General features: G+C 45.3%; 1 pseudogene; it reads right to left on the bottom strand.

The window, feature by feature from the left end:
* Nucleotides 1–1839: 1839 nt before the first annotated feature.
* On the bottom strand, nucleotides 1840–4922 carry LOC109484827 (annotated as a pseudogene).
* Nucleotides 4923–9774: the final 4852 nt, after the last annotated feature.

A 9774-nucleotide genomic window follows, 5' to 3' on the forward strand; every position in this document is an offset into this window, starting at 1 on the left:
GTCTTCCTAAGACTAACCAACATACCAAATATCATCATAATCCATAAAGGCGTTCTGAAGTTATGCTGACCACAAAGTTGCGGAAACACAGACAGACAGACAGACACACAGACACACACACATACATACATACATACATACATACAGACAGACAGACACGCCAAAAACAATACCTCCATTTTTCATGGAGGTAAAAATCCGTCCACCCCAACGCGAGAAACTGCTGAGAACATGAAAATCTAAATCTCTCACAAAACCCTTCCGCGGAAGGATGTCTCCTCCCCCGGAGGTAACAAGAATTCGCAGATATCATACCTACACTACTCAAATTTCATATAGCATTTGTGAAATGCCCATCATTTACCACCAAGGAATCATGACATTTTCGCATTATGCAAATTAAGCCATTATTTGCATGATTGCAATCTGTTAATGTTTCACCTGCCATTCACCTACATATGTTACAGCTATTAAAGTCTCATGTAAAACAAGAGGACAGCCGCCAGGAGGCCCATATTTGACATCGACATTTAACGTCCTAGCACCTACCCACATATCAAATATTATGGCAATCAATCAAAGCCTTCTTAAGTTATGCTGACCACGAATATACGGAAACACAGACATAAACAGAATATCCTGGTGGATATAAACAGAATATCCTAGCCGCCATACATCTTAATTGATGCTTACGGTTGAGAGTGAGAGAGAGAAAGACACGCACACACACACACGCGCGCGCAAACACACACACACACACACACACACACACACACACACACACACACACACACACACACACACACACACTACACACACATACACACACACACACACACACACACACACGACACACTCACACACACATACACACACATACAAACACACACACAAACACACACACAAACACACACACACACACTCACATGCAAACACACACAGACCAAAGCAGGTGGTCAATAGGGGCTAAAAATCTAACAATTTTGAGGTACATGTAGTGTCAAGACCCGAGTTATGATTATCATGTTTTCGGACGGCAAAATGTGACGCGAAGGTACAATTCAAGATAGATGCTCCATGATTATGGATCACCGCAATATAAGACGCCATATCATATCAGGCGTTCATATTCTATTAAAAAAAAGGAAAACGGTTGCTGTTTCCTATCATAGGCTGGTTCTAGCTATTTATTGGTTGTACCAAAAATAATTAAGGGATTCAAGTTGCTTTTTTGAGCTATTCCAAACCTTCAAGTATTTGGAATAATGACAAAAATGTAATTGTGAAGTTGTACAACAAATTGTAGTATGTCAATATTACATAAATTTCCCCATCCAGATAATTTTTGGATCGCCGCACTGGAAATTGCATTGGATGCCTTTGAACCTTCCCTCGTATCCGTTTGCGGTTGCTCCAATGTTGATGCCCAAATACTATAATCAGAATAGCCTAGCACAAAAAATTAAAACGACACATGAACATTAGGTTGAACTTATGTATATCATTCATGGCAAAATATAACGACGATTTTTATGACAGGATTATGACCTTGAAGCATTTTGTCTCAGTGGAAAATGATGTAGATTTATTGTTTATTATGAAGCGCAAAGAAAATACAAATAGATTCTATATGATATCTCAGAATACTATAATAAACAGCTGCAATTCTAAATCAAGATATTGTTTTTAAGTAGATGTTAAAATGATTCTTTTGAATGATTCTGTTAAAATGCGAATTATCCTTATACAGCGCGTCTTGAAAATGTTTAATCAAATGTGTCATTTCAGCAGTCCCTCCTTGATATGTTCAGAATATTATCTGTAGTTTCTGTAATAAATTATAATATCCTTATAAAGTATAATGATTCTTATAATATGATATACTGTATTATCCATATTTCCTTATACATATATAAGGTGATGCTTTATACATGTGTATATGGCCTTGACTGACGAAATCATTGTTTGAAAGTACAGCAATGATAGTGTTATGGTTATCTAAGTTAATGTCTAGCCAAATATCATAAGTGTTATTACGATTATATGTAGGTATAAGAGAACCCCTTATCGAATGTGATTGCCCGGGTGTACAGCCTGTCTCTGCGGCCTCAGCAGGTCAATCTTCCGCAGCAGCTCGTCAGGCGTCGGCCGCTTGGGGGGGTCTACTATCCAACATGACCTGATGATGCGGTACACCTGCAGTGGACAGTTGTGTGGCTGCTGCAGACGGACGCCTTTCCTCAGCAGCTCCAGTAGTGTGCAGACGTCCGGGTGCATGGGACCGCCAGCGTAGCGCGGCTCCTCCCCAAAACTGGCGATCTCCCACAGCAGCACGCCGTACGACCACACGTCACTCTCACACGTGTACACCCCGTCCCGTAACGACTCCACGGCCATCCACTTCAGCGGCAACAGTTCCTCCTCCCCGCCCTGGTCCGTGCGTTTGTACGCCGTCGACACGTACACATCACGCGATAGTCCAAAATCCGCGATCTTAGCCACCATCCTGTCACTGATGACGACGTTACGAGCTGCGATGTCCCGGTACACGATCTTCAGACGTGCGAGCTCCGATAACCCACAGGCAACGTCACAAGCGAAACCGAGACGCTCTAACAGTTTCCTATCCCCGGTGATCTTGCACTGTTCACGCAAAGTCCACAGATACCGGCGTAGTTCTTCATTGCTCGCGTACTCTACCAGGATGTACTGAGGCTGTGACTTGGTCAGAAATCCGTAAAGCTTAACCACGTTCGGGTGTCCCTCTTTGTCTTCGTGGATTCTCGCGAGAATGTCCATTTCGCGGTGAAAGTCGCGGACAGCAGACGCCGTCATGCGGTCATGCCGGAGAGTTTTAGCGGCGACCAGAACCTCGTAGCCTAATTCCGGCACGTGTAGTCTTGCCCGTACGACATGGCCGAACTCTCCCTCCCCGATCATGTGTTCGAAGTGGATGTCCTCGTTATCTATTTCCCATGACGAAAGGGTTTCTATGACTGGCGTCATTTCCAAGTCCGCTGTTGCTTGCTCTGGTCTTTGTTGGCGACTCCGTTTTACAAGAGCTCCAGTGACGATGCAGGCGATGAGAACAATGGTAGAGATAACGGACGCCAACACTACAGCGACGACTTGGTTCTTCTCAGGAATGGAGGGGTTCTGACAAAACTCGCCCGACTGTCCTTCAGCACAAATACAGCTGCCATTGACTGGATCACACAAGGCGTTGTTTTCACAGTTACACTTCATACTGCAGTTCCTACCAAATGTGCCGTGTAAGCACTCGTGACAAAACTCCCCCGACTGTCCTTCAGCACAAATACAGCTGCCATTGACTGGATCACACAATGCGTTGTTTTCACAGTAACACATCCCACTGCAGTTCCTCCCAAATGTGCCAGGTGCGCACTCGTGCTCACACCTGTCTCCACGACGGCCTGCAGGACACAGACACCCCGCCCACCTGTCACACGTCCCTCCGTACTCACAGTCACACACTTGGCTGCAAACTTCTCCATAATAGTTGGGTCGACCTTCGGTGGCGTTCAGTATGAAAGTCGCATTGAAAATTTGACCATCTTCAGCCTGTACCATACAGCTATATTTGCCGTTAGCTGATTCTTGGATCGGCTGGAAGCTGATAGAACTGTTCTGGACTGCCCTTTCTTCGATGAATTTTGTGACGTTACTTGATTTTCCTGTTTGATAAGCCCAAGTCATATTTGCCACGAGGATATGTGGAGCAAGGCAGGTCAAAGTCAGATTGGTACCGATGTACTTCACGACTGAATCGCCAGGTGTCTCTACGGATGGCGACCTCGGGCCAGGGAATATCACATGCCTCCAACTCCAGCCCGGGCGGCACTCACAGGCACCGTTAAAGTCATGACAACGGGCACGGTTCTTACACACACAGTTCTTGTCACAGTACACACCGTACCGGCCCTCAGGACATCCTGTCACGTTGTACTGAAATGTCCACTCCGCCAGAACTGGCCCGACATCGAACGTGAGATCGGCGCCACATCGAATCCAGTAGGATGACGTGGACCATATCTCATTCAACTCTATAGCAAAGACATAGCGGTTATTTTCGTCTACCTTGAAGTTGCCACTTCCTACCCACTGAGGCAAGTCGTTATCGAGAGTAGTGTCCAATATGGTAATCCTCCCTTTAGACTTCAACTCTTGGTTGCGACATTGAAGTTCGACTCTACCAGTTTGATTTTGCTCTTGAAGCACGGATGAGAATATGACCTGGTCTCCACGTAGTGTCCTTAACCTAACGAACAACCTTGCAGAACATTCGTCTTTCAAGACCAAGTTAACGGCGTTGTTTCTAAACGAAAAGTATTGAAGAAAGTCTTCGTCATACCACCCAAAGATCTTTCCATCTACGGAAGCATAATATCCGTCACTACTGATTACAGTATAGACATAGTCCCCGTCCCTGTCTTTATGCGGAAGGACTGGCGTTTCACACCGTTTGTTATAGAATGGCGGGTACCCAGGCACGTCTGTGACTAGGATGACGAGGGTCACGTACAAGACGTTGTTGTTCCCGGTGTGTGTCAGCTCCACTGTCAGGTTGTACCGTGATTGTGTCCTGTAGTCCAGCGGAGCCGCTACGAACAGCGCCAAGTCCTCAGCACGAACCCCAAACCGTCCCCAGTCGTCACCTGTGGTGATGTTTACTGACCAAAACGCCCCATCGTCTGCAGAACTAACCTGACTGGCAACAAGAGAATCTCCCAGTCGCACCACCGTGCTGCCAACTGACACATCCTCCGGTATTTCTGTGACATGTTCGCCCAGAACTTGAGCCTGCAAGCTAGACAGCAGAAATACAGCACAGACCGCAGCACGTAGTGCCATCCTCACTTTGTATAGCAATGGTTCTGACACCAGGTCAATTCTTCCCTTTTCTAGCCACTTAGTATTTTGAGGAAGTCGCTTCCTGCTTCCTTTTCCTGTTCCTCTTTTGTTAGTGAGATCGCCTCGTCCTTATAAAATTGCGGCAACACAAAACTAAAGCAACAAAGTTTACTTTTACGGCTCCTTGGATAAGGTTAGAAAATTCTTGTTCAAAAGTCAGGATAACCTAACACAGAAAGAAATTATAGGTTACGTAGGTTAGTTCACAATTCCATACCCCCTCCCGTCCACTAGCACCTAATGGTAGGGCCCGTTATTAAAGGGTCAGGAGAGGACCGGCATTCTGGTATCAGTGAACCTGAGTTACCTTTGCCCTTAAGAGGGATTGGAAATAAAGTATTGGCATCGAGATCTAGTGTGTGCGACCGATCCTTGATATCCCACGTACGGACCTAACATTTGGCGCTGTCGGCAGGACCAGTTGAACGTCAGGGGAGATCTCTTGGGAACGTGGTAAACCGGGAAGATAGGGGAACTTTGGTGCAAGGTGGGAGATCTGTGTGAAGTACGGATCTTGCAACATTATGAACAGACCGAAATAGCTCCCGTTGCAGGGTAGGTGATGGTAATCCCCTAGAAGATCCCCTGTTTCGGTGGTCGCAAAGACAGTATCTAATTGGTCAGGCATTTAGGCTGCACCGTCTTAATTTTATAGATGACATCCTCTGAAGATCCCCAAACTAGTGCGCGCGGGCGAATAAAAAAAACTTCCGGCCAAAAATAAAAATGCTACTAAACCACAGGAATACAAAGCTGGTACTGTAAATTTCCGGCAATACATAGCGACGTATACAAGCCGGCACATGCTGGCGTTTTGCGAAATTTATGAATCTGTACTGCACGTATGTACTGAGTTCTTGAGTCGTGGAGCTTCGATATTCGATGTACTGTCGAGAGTAAGACTGACTAGCCGAGACTTCGGGACCGCCCAAGACCTTTATAGCCTCCGCAGGCAGACTTCGAGGCGGGTCCTTTGGCTTATCCTGTGCTGTTTTCTGATTGTACGCTAGTCCTGATTGTACCGGAGTTTTAACAGTCATCTAGCCTAAAGACGTTTAGAAACCCACCACAATAAAAACTGATATAAAACCAGAAAACAGCTCATGATTAGCGAAGAAAAACCGCATGGAACCCTGTTTTGGAGGCTAAATTGGGTGACGTATTCTTGGGTGGAACCTAAAATTACTGATCCGAACAAAGGAAAGGTTCTTCAATGGGTGTCACAGCGATAACTTAAAATCTAGCGTAAGATGTAAAATGACAGTTTATTTATTTGAAAGATAGAAATATATTGTGTAGGTAATATCCATTCGATTTTCCGTATTTTCTATCAAGGTATCAAGGTATTCCTGTGGCTTTTGCGTGAATATCAAATCGGTACATTTGTCGACAAAGTATGTCTCTCACTGCCTAACAAGTTAATCACTGGAAGTTATAGGCTGCGATTATTTGGGCGTTACATACTCTGAAGACCCCCAAACTAGTGCGCACTGGCGAATAAAAAAAAAATTCCGACAAATAATACAAATGCTACTAAACCACAGAAATACGAAGCTGGTATTGTGAATTTGCGGCAGTGCATAGCGACGTATACGTATACGACAAGCCGGCAAATGCTGACTTTTGCGGAATTTATTAATCGGCACTGTACGTATGTACTAAAATCTTGAGTCGTGGAGCTTCGGTAGCCTCATCCTCCATAGCTACCTCCGGCTCCGTATCGCTAACTACCGTGGACTACCCAGGCCTAAAGCCAGGCCAGAGCCTCAGAGGACGTGATCTTTTTTTTTTGAGAACAGGCGAAAATCAATGCGCGCGCGGATGCCATCCATAAAATTAAGACGGTGTGGCCTTACTGGTATACAGTATCCATTGAACACCCGATTTGCTTGGAAATTAGGTGAGAAGTGATTTTGAAGTCAACAGTGAACCCAACAGTGGTGACGGCATGTTGCATCTTACACACCGTCTGTGAGGAGCATGGAGAGAACTACTGCAACCAGTGGAATGCCCCTGCTGCTACCCGCAGCTCAGGCCAATCCAGCAGGTGGTCAGCCAAATGCGGCCAGGGACGCCTTGGCCCGACTATAGCTTCGGACACAACCCGCCGTACGTGCTTTTTTGTCCATACGTTTTTTGGGAGGCTACGTCTGCTACGTTTTTTCTGAAAATGTGGGGAAGAAGTGGCGTCGACGCACGTCACTCGCACGTCACTCGCACGGTTGCGCAAGGTGTAAGAGTGGGGTCTGCACGCCACGTCTGGCCGTGAGCGGTTGCGTGCATCGTTCGTGGCGCAAGTGGTAAGTGAGTTGTGCGTGCTTACAACGTACGATCTCTGTACGATTTCAACTTTACTGTAAGGCGGCCGTACTCACACGTGCTTCTTCCGTACGGCACGTACGGGGCACGCGCGTCGCTCGTACTCGCACGCGTGAATCCGCGGACGGCACGTAGAAAAAGTTTTACATGCACTTAAAGTTCTACGGCGTGTCTGCGTGCTCCCAAATCCGTAGGATTCCGTACGGAGGCGGTACTCACCACGCACGGATGCCCTACGTTTGCCCACGTTTTTGCACGTAGACAGCACGCAGAAGCACGTACGGCGGGTTGTGACCGTAGCTTATTTGCTGACAGTTTCCCCCTGGGCGACTTTCCTTAAGTCATTCACATTTCCCTTTTTTGTACGAAACATACACGTTTCCTCCTTAGGTATCAGGTGTGTGTAATGGTTCGCCTCTGTTAATATGTTCATGTTGTACAGTGGTTATGAGACAACACGTTATGTCAAAATACCAGTTATGCGAGCTGAAGTGAACCCGATATTGTTTATTTCTTTTTGTGCGGCTCTGTCAAAGCCAATGATATACACTGTATGTATGTGGGGCCCGACATCAGCTCAGCTGCCAGGGCTTCCACTGTATTGCACTGTATTGTTTGCAATTTAAATAAATAAATAAATATACACTGTATATAACATGTTAAAATGTAATGCCAGACTGAACAACTCTTGTTTGACAAAGTAAGTTTAACATCTATGTTACTAGAATTGCACTGTAGTATGAAGTACATTTTCTGTCACACCTGTTTTCTTATGTTTAGCAAAAATAGATATGTGTATATAAACATAAATTCTTTAAGGCTCCTCTAAGCAACAAGGTTAACATCCCAACGGGGAACAAGTCATCTGTATGACATAAAAAAATACTTCCCTGTCACACTTGCTTCATGTTTGTAATAAGTTTGACATCTGAGGTACTTAGGAATTGCACTGTAGCATGAGGTACATGTATAACTTTATCACAATTGTTGGTTTCTTATGTTAAGCAAAAATAGGTATGACTTTCTCTGTATACTTGGTTTCTTATGTTTAGCAAAAATAGATATGTGTACATAAACAGTTGTTTGTCATGTGTAGCAAGTATATTACTATAACCGACTGGTTTAACATCCCAAACCGCTAGCGATCTCGCCCCCAGGGGGGCTGTCCCTTGTTTTTTGGTGGGGGCGAAATCTCCAGAGTGGGGCCGAGATCACTAGAGATTTCGCCCCCCGGGCCGCCCTATGTCATCGCTTTATACCGGCGTGGTCCCTTGAGCAGCAAACAAGTCATGAAACTGATGCGGCGAATTCGTCACTTACAAACAAGGTATGCGTCGAAACAATTAAAGAAATCGCTCATCTTGTGCTCACAGCTGTGTACGACAGAAGGGTCCATACCTAACCCATGCCCAATGCGGATGCACAGTGACAGTGTGACAGGTCTCTTAGATCCTATCAACAAACAGTTTTTCTCCTTTTAAATCCAGCAGCATCACGACTCACCATTCCTCAGACCTTTGAGTGGTTGTCTTTGCGTAACGCCTTCAGGCTTGGGCGTACGCAAATTAGCTGCTGGTCTGCTTAACTAGCATTTGATTGCGACAGTTACCACTTAAGCTAACTATAAAGTCATCACGATCCTCCTTTGCGAAGGTAACAAGCACACAAGAACAACACTTCCATTGGACATGAACTTCTTACTTCTTACTAGGTCAACATCAGTTATGGGTGGACGAGTCAAATATCAAAGCGTTCATCCACGACCGCGAGTTCTGCGGTCCATATATACACACAAAAGGCGAAACCGATAAAGACTTACCCAGTCCAGTTCCAAGCAGTCAGACCCCTGGGCGGTGAGTCGAAGCCCCGTGGGATCACCGAGATTTGGAGCAGAAAAGCTTCGAACGAACACGGTCCTTCAAAATATAGAGAATTAAGGGTTAATGACCCGCCCCAAGGTGAATATGGTGTGATAACGCCTTGTCAGTTGCTATAACCACAGAATAAAGCCACCAAGTGAGCGCAGCGAACGAGGTGGCTTTATGAGGTGGTTACAGCAACTGACAAAGCTTTATCACACCTAACGCTATTATCATATAGCTTACACCATAGCCTATCCAAACTGATGCAGTAAGTGACACAACGTTCAATTTACCCGTTGCACATGCTGAATAGAACATAGAACATAGTTCCATATGGAGTCACCTGAGGTCACTGGGTGGAGTTCACGTTAACTGGGTCACAGACAGGGAACAGGTGTTCTTATGGGAGTCACCCGAGGTCATTAGAACACAACTTAAGTTATTTTTGGATTTTTTTTAGAACTAGAGCCGTGTTCTATTGGGTCACCTGAGGTCATATGCGGGTGATTATTGGGTTTGTTTAATGTATGGATTGGGATGAATAAATACCCGATTTTGACTCTATTTGTGACATTACGGCGACATAAGGAATGTGGAATGGAGCCTTCTGATTGGTCAACGTCACCCGGCTATATGATAATATGCAATAACAGATACATCC

The sequence above is a fragment of the Branchiostoma belcheri genome, unplaced genomic scaffold, assembly GCF_001625305.1.
Source record: "Branchiostoma belcheri isolate BF01 breed outbred unplaced genomic scaffold, Haploidv18h27 scaffold70, whole genome shotgun sequence".
NCBI lineage: Eukaryota > Metazoa > Chordata > Leptocardii > Amphioxiformes > Branchiostomatidae > Branchiostoma > Branchiostoma belcheri.